This window comes from Orycteropus afer, unplaced genomic scaffold, assembly GCF_000298275.1.
Source record: "Orycteropus afer afer isolate SDZICR_OR568_19922 unplaced genomic scaffold, OryAfe1.0 scaffold00322, whole genome shotgun sequence".
NCBI lineage: Eukaryota > Metazoa > Chordata > Mammalia > Tubulidentata > Orycteropodidae > Orycteropus > Orycteropus afer.
The window spans coordinates 962,144-979,682 of NW_006921909.1; positions in this window are offsets into that span (position 1 = coordinate 962,144).

The following is a 17,539-nucleotide window of genomic DNA, read 5'->3' on the forward strand; positions in this document are numbered from 1 at the left end:
GCATTATGCCACCAAAGCTCTTTATACTCTGCTAATGTGAGTGTATAAATTGAGACACCTTGTCTGGATGTCAGCAGACAATACGTATCAGTTTGTACTGTTGACCTAGTAACTATACTTCAAAAACTTTCCCTAATAAAATAACCTGGAATAAATATAGAAATTTATATACAAGTATATTCACTGTGAAACTGTAAGACAGTGAAAATAGAAACAACTTAAATTTCAAACTATAAGGAAATGATTAAAATATGGTACATCCATGCAACAATATGTTGCATAGACCTTAAAAATCCTTTTTCTGAAGAACATTTAATAGCAAAGGACAGAAGTATGAATCCTATTTTTAAAATAAACGTTATATGTTGTGTCTGTATGCATCTATAAAATATCAGTTTATAAATTTAGAGGAACAGGAAAGGGCAGGTATATAAAGGGAAGAAAATACACCAAATGAGATTGTAGCCAATTTGTATTTTCTTTTTTAAATGTTCCTTTAGTTTTTAAATTTTCTTCAATGAGCTTGTATTAATGTGTAAGTGGAAAGAAAAATATAATCTGTAATTAAAAGTAACAAAATATATGAATGAAGAACACATTCAGAGAAAGCAGATAAGTAACAAGCAGACCACCTGGAAAATGAGTTTAAATAAAAGCTTGCTCTAAGCAACTGTTACATTCTAAACTCCTCTTTTCTTGGAAGCGTTCCTTTTGCCCCCTGGAAACTTCAGGACCATACTTCAGTTCCCTGACATCTATTTACCAGGGGCGTGGTCAGTGGCCAAGCAGGACCGGGCAGTGTTTTGTTCTGTTGAACACAGGGTCGCTAAGAATCAGAACCGACTCTAGGGCACCTAACAACACCAACAACATCATTAGTTATCACCAAAGGACAACTGGTAAGCGTCACCCAAAGGACTGAGCTGCAGAAATGGGATCAAATACCAGCCTCTATTGTTTCACACTAAAAAGCATTGGCTCCCCAGAGGAACCATTTATCATGAGTTTCAGAACTAAAGAAGAATTTTTAAAAAGTGTGAATGATTCTCTCTTTGAAAATTTACTGAATATTAGTAAATAATTGGTGTTGTTGTTGTTGTTGTTGTTGTTATGTGTCACTGAGTTGGACCCAACTCATAGCGACCCCTCCTTGGGTTTCCGAGGCAGTATCACTAGGAAATAGATTGCCCCATCTTCCTTCGAGGAGTGGCTGGTGGGTTTGAACCACCAGCCTTCTGATTAGCAGTCAAGTGCCTTAAGCACTATGTTAATAATTGGTAGAGTCAAAATTTAATCTCTTAAAGAAACACTTTAAATACTAGAATGAACTTAAAAGTTTAAGGACTATGCAAAAGTACATTAACATGCAATCAAAGCAAAAATTCTACTTTCGAAAACAAATTCAGAATGGTTTGTGAGTGATAATTAATCACTGTTACAATCTAAATCCCAAAATGGAATTCTTATGGCCAGTAGAAAAACACCTACACGTGCTCCAGGAAATTTTCATCATCATCTTTAAAGATGTAAATGAAAAAGTTCAACTGAATTAGAAATCAATCCATTCTCAGAAATTTCAACATGACACTTGCTGATGAAAGGAAAGGAACTGTTGCTAAATTTGAAAAGTGACTGCATTCTTGAAGAACAACTTAGAGAAACTGAATTATCTAAATTCTAGTTAAAGGTGAGAAAGGAGTTTGCTTCAATTGGAGAAAAAGCAGTAAATGCTTTCCTGCAGTTTACTACCACCTACTGGTGGCAACACAATTTCTCTCGATGAGAAAGCACCAATATCTGTGCCATCTGCTCTTCAGATCCAGAGCTTTCTCTCCAAGACTCTAGGGAAGACCAACACGGGGGACCTTGGGAGTCATAGAGAAAGCTCCGGGTCTGAAAAGCAGACAACCTGTCTCTTAGAATAGTTTGTCTGGCTTCTCCCAATATATCAGTATTGAAAGGCATAGATATTGTTTCTGCCTTAATGGACCTTTAAAAGAAGACATATGGCCACCAGAGCAAGTAATGACCCCTCACCTATTTCTCCCACTGAGGATCCATCTAAAACAAATGGCCACATGCAGATCTGAGCAATGTGACCACAGAGAGTAAAACTGCATTCAGATGTTCTAATGAGAGGACCAGCACCAAGGCTTTACAAACTCAAGTCCACCTCTCCTGTTATTTGACCTAAAGAGCCACCAGATTGCCTTCATTCTAATGACGATCATTTGTATGTATGAGAGCCATAATTTATTGATTCTCAAATCTCTTTTCCTCAGAAGGTAGTTTAAAACAATTAGGATTTGCAAGCTGTTCCATAAACTATAAGCACCTAGCATCAGGGTGATATTTCACAAAGGCTGACTGGTGCATGTTAAGTAGGTGATTGCTACAGTGGCCTCCAAGTGCTTCAGCTCTCTCTGTCCAAGGCCACCATCCTCAAAGAACATGTTCAAGGTGATGGCATTGCATTATAGGGTGGGAGGAGGTAGGAGTGTATTTTAAGCTTAATCACTACCCAAATTCAAACTGTAGAACGCATTTCTCACTGTTTCAATAATGGTAGGACTTGAGAGATATGTTGTATTCTTCAAATGAAAAGGTTAGCAAGCCATTAGTGTTACCATATACAATTATTAATTTTGTCTTTCTTCTTTACATCATTACTCCTCTGTATCTTTGTCTCCTCAAACCCTTTCGGCAAATTCATGTAAGATAAAAATCAATTGTCTAATCCATCAGCCAGTTCTTTATTAAGTCAGTAGACAATGTGCCATACAGAAAACAGAATCAAAGAGATACTTACAATAGAGTCATTCACTCAATATTTACTGAATTGTCATCAAATCAGAAATGAAAGATAAAAGTAAAGAAAATAAAATAAAACTAAGGCACAGTCCCTGAGGGGAGAAAGCCTTGCCACTGAGTCGATTCTAACTCATGGCAACCCTAGAGGACACAGTAGAACTGCCCCACAGGGTTACCAAGCCTGTAAAACTTTACGGAAGAAAACTGTCTCATCTTTCTCCTCTAGAGTGGTTGGTGGCTTCGAACTGCCAACCTTTTGGTTAGCAGCCAAGTGCTTTAACCACTACACCCCCAGAGCTCTTAGATGGGAGGAAAGAAAGACTTACAAAAATATTGGTTAAAACATAGTGAGCTAAGTAATATGACAAAATGCCAAGAAGTCAGGTCAGGATCCTTCCATTCCTCTTGAAGGAGGGGTAGAAGTTTGACAAATGGATGAGACAAAGAAATAGGAATCTAACTGAAGCCTCCAAGAACCTAAAGAAAGCCCAAATAGTCAGAGTTCTGGAAGACTTCCACCAGGGCAGTTCTGACGTGATATGATTCCTATGTTTTATTTCTTATAGTACACATTGTTTTTAAAAAGGATTGTATTGTTCTCAAAAGAATAGAAATATATTTGAAAATCACTATTACAACTAAAGGGAAAACAACAGAGTCTTTAGTGGGGAGTGACATGGTAATAACCACATCAACAGGAAGATTAATTACGAGGCTATTAAAAGGTAATGGATGATGAGGGAGCAGATAAGACTAAAAAAAAAAAAAAAAAAAAGCCACAGTGAGAAAAGAAGTGGAATAAGGGAAAACCCCTGAAGAACTCCAACATACACAAGGTAAGACAGAGGAACTGGCAAAGAAGACTGAGAAGAAACACGATAGGTAGGTGGAAAACTAGGGGAAATGGTGCACCTGCTCCTCACTTATTGGCATGAAAATCAGAGTGAGGAGAAAATGGAAGATGTCTACATCATTACATAACTGCCAAATTACATCATTACATAACTGCCAAATTACATCATTACATAACCACCAAACCACTAAGAATCATGGCCCCGGCAAGTTAACACATAACCTTAACCAGCACAGCCAGCGTTATTCTCACCTCACACCTCAGCTTCACTACTACCAGACATACTCCACTCATGTGAAAAACAGTTGGACAGTAGATTGTTCACTACTGTCATAAATGCAAAATGTTTGATAATGAGATAGTTGATAAGTGATGAAAAGGTATATAACAAAAGCTATGAAAAAGAGAATTTCAAGGAAATAACAAAAGGACTATTTCAAATTTTGTCAGTTACCAATCTACTGCCTTTCAGCTCCAAATCACCCTTCATTGCCGGCTCAGTGAAAACAGAGATGGGCCTTTTAAATACTTCTCTTGGTAGCTGACACAACATTAAACTTTGTCAGTAGAGGGTTCTGGAAGGACCCTACAGGAGGAAGGGGCTTCTCTTCCTGGTCCAGTATTTTCCATTGGCTGCATTTCCATATTAGCATCCTGTGTAGGGGACATCCAGTGGCACCTCCATCAGGTTTCAAGAACCTCCCCTCCCCCAGAAGCAGCTTCCCAATAAGTTTCAATAGCATCATCCCCACAGTCAGATTCCCAGTGAGTCCTGAAGGCAACCCAGCAGTCGCTCTCCCAGCCTCAGCCTGCCGGAGAGGTGTTTCCTGCTTGCCGATCTGGCTTCTGGTCACCTGGCTTCCAGCCTCATCTACCTGCCCCATGGAGCAGTGCTTCCTGCTTGCCCAGTAGATTGTGGACCAGCTCTGCCTCAGGTAATCCATCAAGATTTTCCTGTGGGCCGCAATTGTCTTTTAACAAGATCTGAATGCCAGCCTTGGGGAAAGCTCCTCTCCAATTCTGTACCTTCCTTGGGCACTTTTCCTCAGCCCTATGGTCACCTTAGATGTCTCTCTGTTTCTTTAGAGTAATCCCATGTTATGGTCAATTCTTTATGTTAGCAAACTTGTTCTTATTTTAAAAGGGCTACATAGTAAATATTTTCAGTTTCGGGGACCATGTAGACTCTGTCACAATTATTCCACTTTGTTACTGTAGCACAAAAGCACAGACGACCCGTAATGAATGAGCAAAGCTGGATTTGCCCTACGGTAGGCAAGATTTCACAAAAGCACAGACGATCTGTAATGAACAGGCAAAGCTGGATTTGCCCTACGGTAGGCAAGATTTGGCTTATGCATTTGCCAAAGCCTGCTGTGGTAGTTAAGGCCATGCGTCAACCTGGCTGGGCCATGGTTTTGAGTAGCTAGGCAGCTGGATGCAGTTATTCCCATGATAAGATGGGAATCACCTCCACAGTGGAATCTGCCGTGAGCAGCTAAGGCGCTGCCTTTGGGGTGTGGCCTGTGTTTTGTATATAAAGAGAAGCTTTGAGGAAGGTCTCTAGCTTCTGACACATCTGGATCCTGCATTTGGCCAAGTCTTCATCTCAGTGGCCTGCCATTTTACCTGCCAATCTTAGGATTGCTTCTGGACTTGAATTAGTAGCCTGCCGTGTTATCTGCTAATCTTGGGATGTGTCTTGTTGGGACTTGATCTTAGGTTCATCAGCCTCAGCAGCCAGGAGCTGCATGAGTCAGATAAGGCCTCCAGCTCCAGTGGGCCTGGAACAGGAGGCAGAGCTGAAGCCCAAGGCTGAGAGGCCTTCACCCAGCCCCTAGAGCTGGCACTCTGAACTTGGACTTCTAGACTCCTAAACTGCAAGAGAATAAATTCCTGTTTGTTAAAACCATCCACTTGTGGAATGTCTGTTATAGCGCACTAGAGAACCAAGATGCCTGCTTCATACATTAAACTTTCTCCATTCAAAACACAGAGGGTGTTCATGTTCTCACTGCACTCTAATACATATCCAGAAGGTAAATCAAGTAGGAAAAGGACTAGACAGTATCCTCTGGACTTGTTAGTGAATTATATCAGGAGCAGTTTCAGTAAAACGGTTGTAAGTGGGGAAGATGGCAGGTTGTAGAGTGATTGGGAAGCAAAGGAACAAAGCCACTAAGTATGCAGGTCACATGTGCAAGAAGTCTGAATCTGTGAAGAAAGAGAGATATGGAATAGTAATTAGGAAGAAATGTTTACTCAAGAGATATAAGCTTCAGATTGAAAAACATTTGGGATTACAATACTAGCAGGTACACGACAGAAGAAATAAGATGACCGATTTCTGACAAGAACTACCTACTACTAGTATCTACTCAAGCAAGACTCTTTTTGAGAAAAGTCCGATGCAACACCAACTGAGGATTTGCATGCAAGCCTTGTAACAGATTTCCCCCACCCTCAGAATCGAGTTCCCAGCTTTTGAACCTATCTTAATAGGTTACACAAATAGTCTTCATCCTAAAACTGCTCCAACCACAGCAGATGCTTTGGCAAACTGTGACATTCTTGCCTGAGAACTCAAAGATAGCCCTTTGGTAAAGGTTTAATGAGCAGATTTTAAAATGAAAGGTCATTAGGAAAGTTTAAAATGTATATATTGATAAAGCAGAAATACATCAGATTTAACAACTGAAGCACACAGCTGGAAAGCAGAGCATGAGAGGTACAAAACAAGAACTACCATTTCCCGAACAGCTTGGTACGAGATCAGCCTTACATCCAGCAGCTCTATCCTCAAGCAAAACTTAGAAAGCAGGATTTGTAACTGTCTTGAGGGCAGAGACTGGGTTTCGCTCACCTCTATTCCCAATCCCAAGAAATTTGGAAGACTTTGTGCCCATTCCAAAGAAAGGTGACCCAACAGAATGTGGAAATCATTAAACAATACCATTAATATCACATTATCACACATAAGAAAATACTGCTGAAGATATTTCAATAATGCTTGCAGCAGTACATAGACAGGGAACTGCCAGAAATTCAAGCCAGATTCAGAAGCGGGCATAGAACGAGGGATATCACTGCTGATGTCAGATGGATCTTGGCTGAAAGCAGAGGATACCAGAAAGATGTTTACCTGTGTTTTACTGATTATGAAAAGGCAATCGACTGGGTAGTAACACTGCCAAGAATGGGAATTCCAGAACACTTAATTGTGCTCCTAAGGAACCTGTACATTGACCAGGAGGCTGTCATTCGAGCAGAACAAGAAGATACTGTGTGATTGAAATTGGAAAAGATGTGTTATGGCTGTGTCCTTTCACCATAAATATTTAATGTGCATGCTGAGAAAACAATCTGAAAAGCTGCACTGTATGAAGAACACAGTATCAGGACTGGAGGAAGACTCATTAACAAACTGTGATATGCAGATGACATAACCCTGCTTGCTGAAAAGCAAAAAAGACCTGAAGTACTTACTGCTTAAGATCAAAGAACACAGTATGGATTACACCTCAATATAAAGAAAACAAGGAGTGCTGGTAGTGTAGTGCCTAAGGCACTTGACTGATAACCAGAAGGCTGGTGGTTCAAACCCACCAGTCACTCCTCAGAAGGAAGGTTGGGCAATCTACTTCTGTAGAGATATTGCCTCGAAAACCCAAGGAGGAGTCACTATGAGTCAGGTCTGACTCGATGGCACATAACAACAACAACATAAAGCAAACAAAAATCTTCACAAGTGGACCGATAAGCAATATCATGATAAATAGAGAAAAGAGTGAAGTTGTAAAGGTTTTCATGTACTTGGATCCACAATCTACACACATGAAAGCAGTAGTCAAGAAATCAAAAGATGTATTACATTGAGCAAATGTGCTGCAAAAGACCGCTTGAAAGTGCTGAAAAGCAAAGATGTCACTTTGAAGAGTAAGATGTGCCTGACCCAAGCCTTGGTATCTTCAATAGCCTCATATACATGTGAGAAGCCAGACAATGTATAAGAAAACTGAAGAAGAATTGATGCATTTGAATTTCAGTGTTGGCAAAGAATATAAAATACACTATGGACTGCCCATTGGATGAGCAAATCTGTGTTGGAGAAGTACAGCCAGGATGCTCCTCAGAAGCAAAGATGGTAAGATCTCAGGTGCTTTGGACATGTTATCAGGAAAAACCAGTTCTTGGAGAAGGACATCATGCTTAGTAAAGAAGAAGGTCAGCAAAAAGGGCAAGACTTTCAATGAGACGTACTAGCAAGGTGGCTGCAACAATGGGCTCAAACACAGCATTGACGGTGAGAATGGTAAGACTGGGCAGTGTTTCATTCTGATGCACAGAGGGTCACTATGAGTTAGAACCAACTTAACAGCACTTAACAACTACACCAGGCCACTCTACAGGTGAGAACGCTGGGCTTCAGAAAATTAACTTGCCCAAATTCGTATAGCTAGGATGAAGCAAAACCAGGATTCAAACAGGCAGTCTGGCTGCAGAGTCCATGGTCAAAAGCCCTACAGGGTCCTCATACAGCCATATATAAATGGGCTCTATGATAACCCTTCATAACAGATAAAACACATACATGCACACATTTTTCGTCCCATGTCTTTCACACGCACACACACACCTCTACAGCTCTAGACCCTGACAGAAGCTGGCAGGCTCAGCCTGCAGCCTCAGCATCCAGCCTGCGTTTTTGCTTCTCTGGTGTCAGGAGTCCCTGCTGGTCCAGCACCTTGAAGCAGAAGGCAGAGCACATGGCCCAGTGCCCCTGTGCAGACAGTATGGCAGCACATTTCTGAGCAAGGCCATGGGCCCCAGTGTGCAAAATGACTGCTTACGCAGACATGGAGAAACAACTGTTAGCTCTCAGATGACTGTGTGTATATCAGTTGTCAAAAATCAGTACAGCTTCAAAAGAAAGTAATTACTAAGTAACCTCCCTCCCTGTCTCACAAGAATGACACAGATATTTTTGATTGATATACCCACATACTTCTAAAAAAAAATGAAGTTTACGAAATTAAATAAAAAGTAAACTATGTCAAGACAGAAAATAACAAACAAAAACTCAACTGGGTTTGCGGGGGAAGGAAATTTACAGAGAAATGGATGTTAATAAGGCCTTGAGATAAATTTATTACTTGTAGGAGCTCTGGTAGCATAGTGGCTAAGGCACTTGACTGCTAACCAGAAGGCTGACGGTTCAAACCCACCAGCCACTCCTCGGAAGGAAGGTTGGGCAATCTATTTCCATAGTGATACTGCCTCGGAAACCCAAGGAGGGGTCGCTATGAGTTGGATCACACTTGACGGACAAACAAACAACAACAGCAACAGTTTAGCACTGAAATTACGCTGTCTTGCATTTGCTGTCAGCTAAAAACAGACAATAAACAAACAGTATAATATTCCCAAAATAAAAAGCCCACAGCTGTCAAGTCAATTGCAACTCATAGCGACCCTATAAGACGGAGTAGAACTGCCCCACTGGGTTTCTGAGGCTGTAATCTTTACAGAAGCAGACTGCCACATCTTTCTCCTGTGGAGAGGCTATTGGGTTCAAACTGCTGACCTTTCAGTTCACAGCCAAGTGCTTTAACCACTGCTTCACTAAGGCACCTTCATTCCCAAAATAGCAAAGACAAACTGAATACTCTGCAAGTCCAGGCAAGCTCTACTAATTACGCAAACTGCCCCAGACTGAACCACAGATCAGCCTGGATAAGATGGAGCTGGGACTCCCATGCCTCTGATGTGTTAGTTTAAATCAGAGGATGCAAAGTGGAGGGCTACAGATTAAACTCAGCCCAACAATGTGTTGTACTGAAAATCATACTCACTGTGCTATTTTAAAAAGAGCTCTAGTGTACAGTGCCTAAGGTATTTGACTGCTAACCAGAAGGCTGGCAGTTCAAACCTACCAGCCACTCCATGGAAGGAAGATGGAGCAATCTACTTTGGTAAAGATTTACCACCTTGTAAACCCAATGGGGGTCACCATGAGTCAGAATCGACTTATGGCAGTGAGTGTTTTGGTTTGAGTGCTATTTTAAATTTTTTATTTGAAAAGCAGGGAGACTTCACATAAAAATTCTAATTTCCAACTTCTCTTTAAAAATCCTAAGATCTAGCAATACTGGGAAAATGAATTCTCCCACCTACAAAACCTAGATGTAAAGGGTTGCTACCCTATACAAGTATCTTCATGTTTACCTCAGTCTCCACAGTCTGCTTCACTCACTGTGTCACCTGACTGACTCCACTTAGCAGGAGAATTGAAAGCCCTCTTTTGGATAAAGAACCAAGACAAGGAAATTTACCAGCCCCACTGTTCAGGTGAGAAAGAACTGATTGGAGAGAATTAAATAATTAGAGTTAAATGACCAAGAGATACATTCTCCTCTCCAGGCCTGAAGAAAAATTCGGTAAAACAGAATTGGGACAGCGATGTTCATGATATAGCTTGGGTAGTAGTTGTATCTATACACTATAAAACCAGAATGACATACTGTTACTGAACAAGAGGGCTTGATTCTAAGCAAACTACTGTGAATATTCTCCTATTATTGATTATATCAAAAACTATATTCAAAACAAATAGTGTGGTGCATTGAGTAACTGGATCCCAATTCTTCCCTCCCCCTGTATGCACTGCATTCTCACCGTAGGTAGAGTGATCCTAACTCTGGGCTCAGGTACATGACTTGCTTTTGCTCAACAGGATTTTAGCTCGCATGGCACAAGCCGAGGCTTGAAATGGAATTACACACTGGAACTTAGTCCTTTGCAGCTGTTCTATCACCATGAGGACACGCCCAGGCTAGCCGACTGGAGGATGAGGGGCACATGATTGTCCCAGTGACTTCCAGCTTAGATCAGCAGATCAACCAGCTGATCCCAGACAAGTGAGTCTAGCCATCAACAGACAGCTTAGCTAACTCACTGTGTAAGCAATAAACATTTATTGCTGTCTACCTCCACGATTCTAGGATTGGTTGTTATATAGAAAAAGTTAACTGATACATATAATTTACTGATAAATCATTTGAATTGATTGAAAGGGTGGTTATGTCCTGAAGTTTTCTCCCAAACCTACTCTCCTGGAGAGAACAACTGGGTTTCAGATTGCAGACATACATGAGAGATTTCTAATGGTGGAAAGGAGGAAAAAAAAAAAATCCTTCTCTTTAGCAAAAGAACCATAGACTACATAAGACCTACACTCTATTGTTACCCCAGCTGTCCTGCCACTTCAACCTTCACTAATGTCATTAGTTCTCTCTGGAATGCCTTCTCCTGTCTACAGTTGCCACCTATTTAAATTCTACTCAATCTTCAAGGCATAGTTCAAATAATACATTCAGAGTGAGGCCTTCCATCTCCAGCCAGAAGGGGATTTCCTCCTTCTGCATTCATATAGCTGTATAATTAGAGCAAAGCATTTATTAAGCATGTCCATGAAATGTAATTATTTGTACTACTGAATTCAGTTTTTTTAGTTCCTCAAATATGTTATGCTCATCTCCTCTGCAGGCATATGCTGGACTTACTGCCTGGAACACTCACCCCAATCCTTTTCCCTTGGCTAACTTCTACTTTCCCTTCAAGTCTTACTTCAGAGGAGATTCTCCTTGAAAGCCTGCCTTCACTGCTCCAGCCCAACTCTAGGCCACGTGCCCCTCAGCTTATGGCCTTGGTGAGTATCGCCTCATCACAGTCCACAGATTGGTAATTGGCTATTTACTTGTCTGCCTCCCCACTAGACTCAAACCTAGATTTTTTTGGCTCACAGTTATATCTCAACACGTAGCATACTGCCTGACTTGTAGTTGGAACATTTTCAAATGAATTTACAATTAAATTTTCCTTATTATCCTGTATGATTAATCCAGAGACAAATTTCAAAGTACAGGGCTTTGCAAATAGCAAGCAAGTACAAATTAAGTAATTGTTGGATGAAGCAATTCTTGTGGCAAATGGCCTAGATTAATTATCTTCAGTCTTCAAACAATATGGAGTCAGCTGCAAATCAGCAGAGATATGAATACTTGATAATGTCTATCATACAGTAAACAAAGACAAACATTTCAACTCCATTTGAATACATGTGTTAAAACTTATTATAACTCAATCACCCTAGGTGGTTTACTTGAGTTACTGTGAACCATTTTAATTTATCACAGCCATGTGCAGTTACTCTTATTCCTCAATTTTTATTATTTATCTACAGCATAAAGATTTAAACTCCAAATTAGCTACACTCTTTATCATCTGGATCCATTCATACTACTGTTTCATTGTACCAATCCCTGTTCCTAAGCAAACCCATTCCTGCCATTTTAAAGCCTTCACTCTCCTACCTATCAAACGTTTTCCTTCTTCCTACAATCTATAACATTACTATCTCATTATCCTTTAAAATAAAATTCAATAGTCCACTTCGTCCACATCTCTGCTCACTCAGAGGAGCCTAGTTCAGGCTTAGCTATTAATTCACTCATCCATGAGCTCATTCATTCATGAGTGCTCATCAATTCATTCATGAGCATCTGCTCTGTGGCAAACCCTGTGCTAGTTATATGCCAGCACAGAGTTCAAATGTTTGTCAGCTACACGGATTCATGTACCCACACAAACTCCCATCTCAAAACACTCCAAGCATCAGCATTACACAGATCTACAGGAAGAGCTACATGAATTTCAGAGAGGTGTGTATTGCTGAGCAAGGCCTGATAAGCCTTTTAGGGGTATGCATAATTATTGACAAAGACATCAGTAAGAAAGTTAATAGGCTAGAGGACAAACTCAGAAAAATATTTGCATTGTACAGGAATCAGTGGATTAATTAGCTCTTTAAAAAACAGTATTAGAAACAAAAGAATATCAGTAGAAAAAAGGTGCAAAGGACACAGAAACAGGCAACTCCGAGAATACAAATGGTCCCAAGACATGTATAAACACAGTTTATTTCACTACTCAAAGAACTACAAATTAAAATAATAAAATGGCATTCTTCTCGATTAAGTTGGACAGAAGGGGATTTAAAAAAAAAAAAAAAGACTATCATGTCCAATGTTGTCAAGGGAATAACTAGCATTCACTAGAATAGTTGTTGTGGAAAATAACCTGACAAAACAAGTAAAAAAAACAAGTAATATGCATATACTTTGACCCAGAAATTCTATTTCCAAGAATTTTATTCTAGGTAAGCAAAAGGACAAGTCTACAAAGAGGTATGTATGAAAATGTTCAATGAAGAATTATTTCTAACAGTAAAAAATAAGAAGAAGAAGAAATAAGAAACAACAAATCCACTGATAAGAAATACACTGACTTAGTCGATCCACTCACCAAAATACTATGTTGTAGTTAAGGGCACTCTGGTGGTGTAGTGCCTAAGGCATGTGACTTCTAAGCAGAAGGCTGGCAGCTCAAACCCACCAGCCACTCCTCGGAAGGAAGATTGGACAATCTACTTCCATAGTGATACCACCTCAGAAACCCAAGGAGGGGTCGCTATGAGTCGGATCCAACTCGATGGCACTGAGTTCGGTTTTTGATTTTTTAGTTAAGGGCACAAGGTAGAATTGCATGCTCTGACAAGTAACAACACATTGTTACAAGAAAAAAATCATTAAAGACTAATATGAATACACTGAAACCATCTCACAGTACATTCAACCCACTGATAATATTACATGGATAACAGTAAATCTACTCCAGATTATGTGTGTATTGTCCTCAAATGTGTCCAGATACTTGTGGTTCAGTCAATACTGAATATGGCTCTTCTGGCCACGGCCCTTGTGACTCCCACCAGATGACTGGGTGTCACCGTACAAAATGTGGGGGTTGGATAGCTTACTAACAATATAAATAAGGTACACAGCACCTTTGTGGGGGTCGGTTACTTTTGCCATTCCGCTCAGCTTAAAAAGAGCCATCCCAGAGGCGGAAAGAGGAATTGACCGCCATTAAGACAGAATAGCCTCAGAAGGAAGATGGGGCAATCTACTTCTGTAGTGATACCGCCTCGGAAACCCAAGGAGGGATCGCTATCAGTCGGGCTGACTCGAAGGCACATAACAACAACAACAACAACAAGACAGAATAGCAGCCAGGAGTGAAGTGAATCCTTGGACCCAAGATCCTTGCACTGGGTCTCCTTGGCAGAGACAGACGGTGGCAGCACAGGCAGCAGAACCAACGGACCAGCAAGAAGCAGACCGTTGGGCTTGCCCACTTAGGAAGCAAGAAATCTGAGTGCCTTCAGGCAGGAGGCTTGCTGGCAGAGGAGAGTGCACCTATCAGCAGAGTTAAAAGAGCTTTGTAACACTTACCCAAGCAGGGCAGAGGCCAGGTCAAGAGGCCAAGGGCTAAAGAGGCTGTACTAACCAAAGATTTGTATCCTGAGCATTCCTGATCCTAAACTGTAACCTGTTACTTCCTAATAAACTCCACAATCATGAGGATTGTCTGTGAGTTCTGTGTGGACACTGCCATGAATAACTGAACCCAGGTGGGAAGTAAAGAGTACCATAGGAGGGATAGTTAGTGTCAGAATTGGCAAAAAGGTTGGAAGGTGCCAGCATGTTTGATCTCTGCCTCATAGGAATCAGCCTTGGGCTGCTGCTGCTGGTGATTTTCTCTCTTCCCTGTAAAGTTCAAGGCCAGAGGACAAGGCCACCCCCACACCCCTGTGTAACACTGCAGTTGAGAGCTTCTGTGCTAGAATATCCTATCAGCCTTCACTCACCTTCTCCAGCTCAAACATTCTTTAATAACAAGGATTTTATACAGCATACATCTTGGACAGTTTTAATGCAAGGTTCCAATTATCTCCCTTATATGTTTAAGTGTTTTTTTCAAAATACAACATGAAAATGCTAAAAAGTGCCCAGAATTTTAAATCTATGTTGCAAAATTTGGGTATTTAACAATGTACACTTGATTTCAAAGACAATTCACATTGCATATGTTCATAATAATGTGTGGGCTGTTATATTCTTAAAAAAGTAACTAAGAAATATAATAGAACCTTTAAATAGATAAAGAAATTAATTACAGTGTTATGGATTTTATTGTATCTCCCACAAAGTTATAATGAAGTCCTAATCCCTGTACTGGGAGCTCTGGTGGCATAGTGCCTGAGGCACCTGACTGCTAACCAGAAGGCTGGCAGTTCAAACCCACCAGCCACTCCTCGGAAGGAAGGCTGGGCAATCTACTTCCACAGTGATACCGCCTCGGAAACGCAAGGAGGAGTCGCTATGAGTCAGGTCTCACTCGACGGCACATAACAACAACAACAATCCCTGTACCTGTATATATGACCCTATTGCAAATAGGAGATTTCTTTGGTTATGTTAATGAGGTCATACTGGAGTAGGTTGAGTCCTAAAGCTAATAAGCTGTCTTATTAAAAAAGCTGAATACACAGAGGCACACACAGTGAGAAGATGGCATGAGTCACGTGAGAGAATTCTGTACAGGAGGAAACTCACATTGATCAGAGGCTATGCCATTCACAATTAAATTAAAGTCTGAGAGAAAAATCTCTTTTTGGAGAAAACATGCAACAAATAATGCTGAAATTCTTTCTACTCAGCACACATGGGGTCACCATGGGACACAAACAACTTGATGACAACTAGAAACGATAACAAGCCGGGAGGACCCTCCCTAGAGCTGATGACTTGATTCAGACTTCCAGCTTCCAGAACTATGAGACAAGAAATTCTGATTCTTTACAGCCACTCATTTGTGGTATTTGTGCTACGGCAGCACCGGCAAACTAAGACAAATGATAAATTCCGTGCTATGCAGTATATTTAATCTGAAAATGCTGGCTGTGAATCAAATGCTATTTAGAGCACAATCCAACAGTGGAGCCTCTTTGTAGTGGAAAGGACTGGGAATGAAGTTAGAAAACTTGAAGAGAAAGATTTCTCTTCTGGCTCCAAAGCCCTGAGAAAATCAAGTAACCTATCTGAGCCTCAACTACGTTATCTGCAAAATAAAAATAATCTTCATAAAATTATTATATATAAAATGCATGTAAAAAGTGCCTAATACAGGGCCTGGGACAAAACAAGTTCTCCAATACAGGTCCAATATAAACAGTTGCAGCACTGTTGCTTCTGTTAAGGTTTTCAATGTCCCTCCATTTATCTATTTTGTTCATCTGAATTTTTTGTAACATTGCATGCACGATCTTCTTGTTTTCATTTTATTCTACCCATTAGAAAAGGGCTTGTTGTACCCAAAAGACTATCTGTTGATTTTTTTCAATATAAATATAAAGAAGTCTATTATCTTTGAAACTCAAGGAGAAAGCACACCTACAAAGCAAACCTCCCAAAAGTCTGTGTTGCTTTCCTCTGAGCACAATGTTCTCCTTAGGCACATAGAGCTGCCTATCATTTCTCCAGGAGGTTCAGGCAAAAGACCCAGTCAATGGATGCAGCGATCTGTGTTTACCCTACATTTTCCCCAAACCACCTACAGGTAAATGAAACAAGGGAATAAATATACCCACAACTTTAAATGTTTAAAAATGATAAAATATGAAAATTAGCTTGCCATCACTATGTGAGGAAGGAAGAGGCCATCCACTTCTCAAAGAACTGGCCAGTGAAAACCTTATGAATAGCAGTGAAACACTGATAAAATCACTATGTACAGTGTATGGTATATCAGAGAACAGAGAACAGAAAACACCCCTGGGGTCATCCAAAAGCCCAAATGACCTCATAGGAATCCTTCATGTCCAAGTGCCCTATTCAGCATACCCCTCTCTCGATGGTGGACTTCTGCCCAGACCTGGTTTCCCCTTGGGTTTACTAGATCACTCTGTGGTGTGAACTGTAGCCAAAGTCTAGCCAAAAGTACTGTCTCTGAGAATGCCTATAAATTGGTAAACTAAATTAACGTGCCACCTCTGATTTTGAATTTTTAATGGCCCAGTTGTATTTCTAAGCCCATAAGGAACCATATGTTAGCACCTGTAAAGGAAGCATTTTATAAGCTGCCCAATTCTTGCCATACTTAATATTACAATCAAATAAATAAAAACAAGATGTCTTTAATTTCAGGAAAAAGATGTGGACAGAAATATGTTCAATTCTAGGTGACTGGTGGCATGGTGCTTACAGCATGTGCCTGCTAAACAAAAAGTCAGCAGTTTGATCCAACCAGGTACTCCACCGGAGAAAGATGTGTCTAGGTGCTTCTGTAAAGATCTGCAGCTTTGAAACCCTATGGGGCAGTTCTAATCTGTCCTGTAGGGTCACTATGAGTTGGAATCGATTCTATGGCAGTGGGCTTGGTTTTGTGTTTGGCTTTCAAAGCAATCTGTAAAAAACCATAGAAGGCATTGAGAGCAGTTGCCCACATAAAAAGTAAAGCTTGGGTTACAGCAATAAACCGTCTCAAGGATAATCTGGGAAAACCAGTAAAAAAAAAATAAAAAAAAAAACCTCACTGCCATCAAGTGGAATTCGACTCATAGTCGAATAGAAACCCTTTGGGTTTCCGAGGCGGTATCTCTACGGAAGCAGATTGCCCAGTCTTCATTCGGCAGAGTGGCTGGTGGGTTTGAACCGCCAACCTTCTGGTTAGCAGTCAAGTGCCTTAGGCACTACGCTCCCAGAGCTCCTTTGCCCCATCTGCTTTCCCCAGAGCAGCTGTTGGATTTGAACCGCCAAGTGGCGGTTCAAAGAATTGGCCAATGAAAACCTTATGAAGAGCAGACAAACTTTGTCACCAGAGCTCCTTAACGTGGCTACTATACTTTTTTAAAATTACATGTCTGGTTCACATTATATTTCTATTCAACAACACTGTTCTGCAGAATAAAAATAA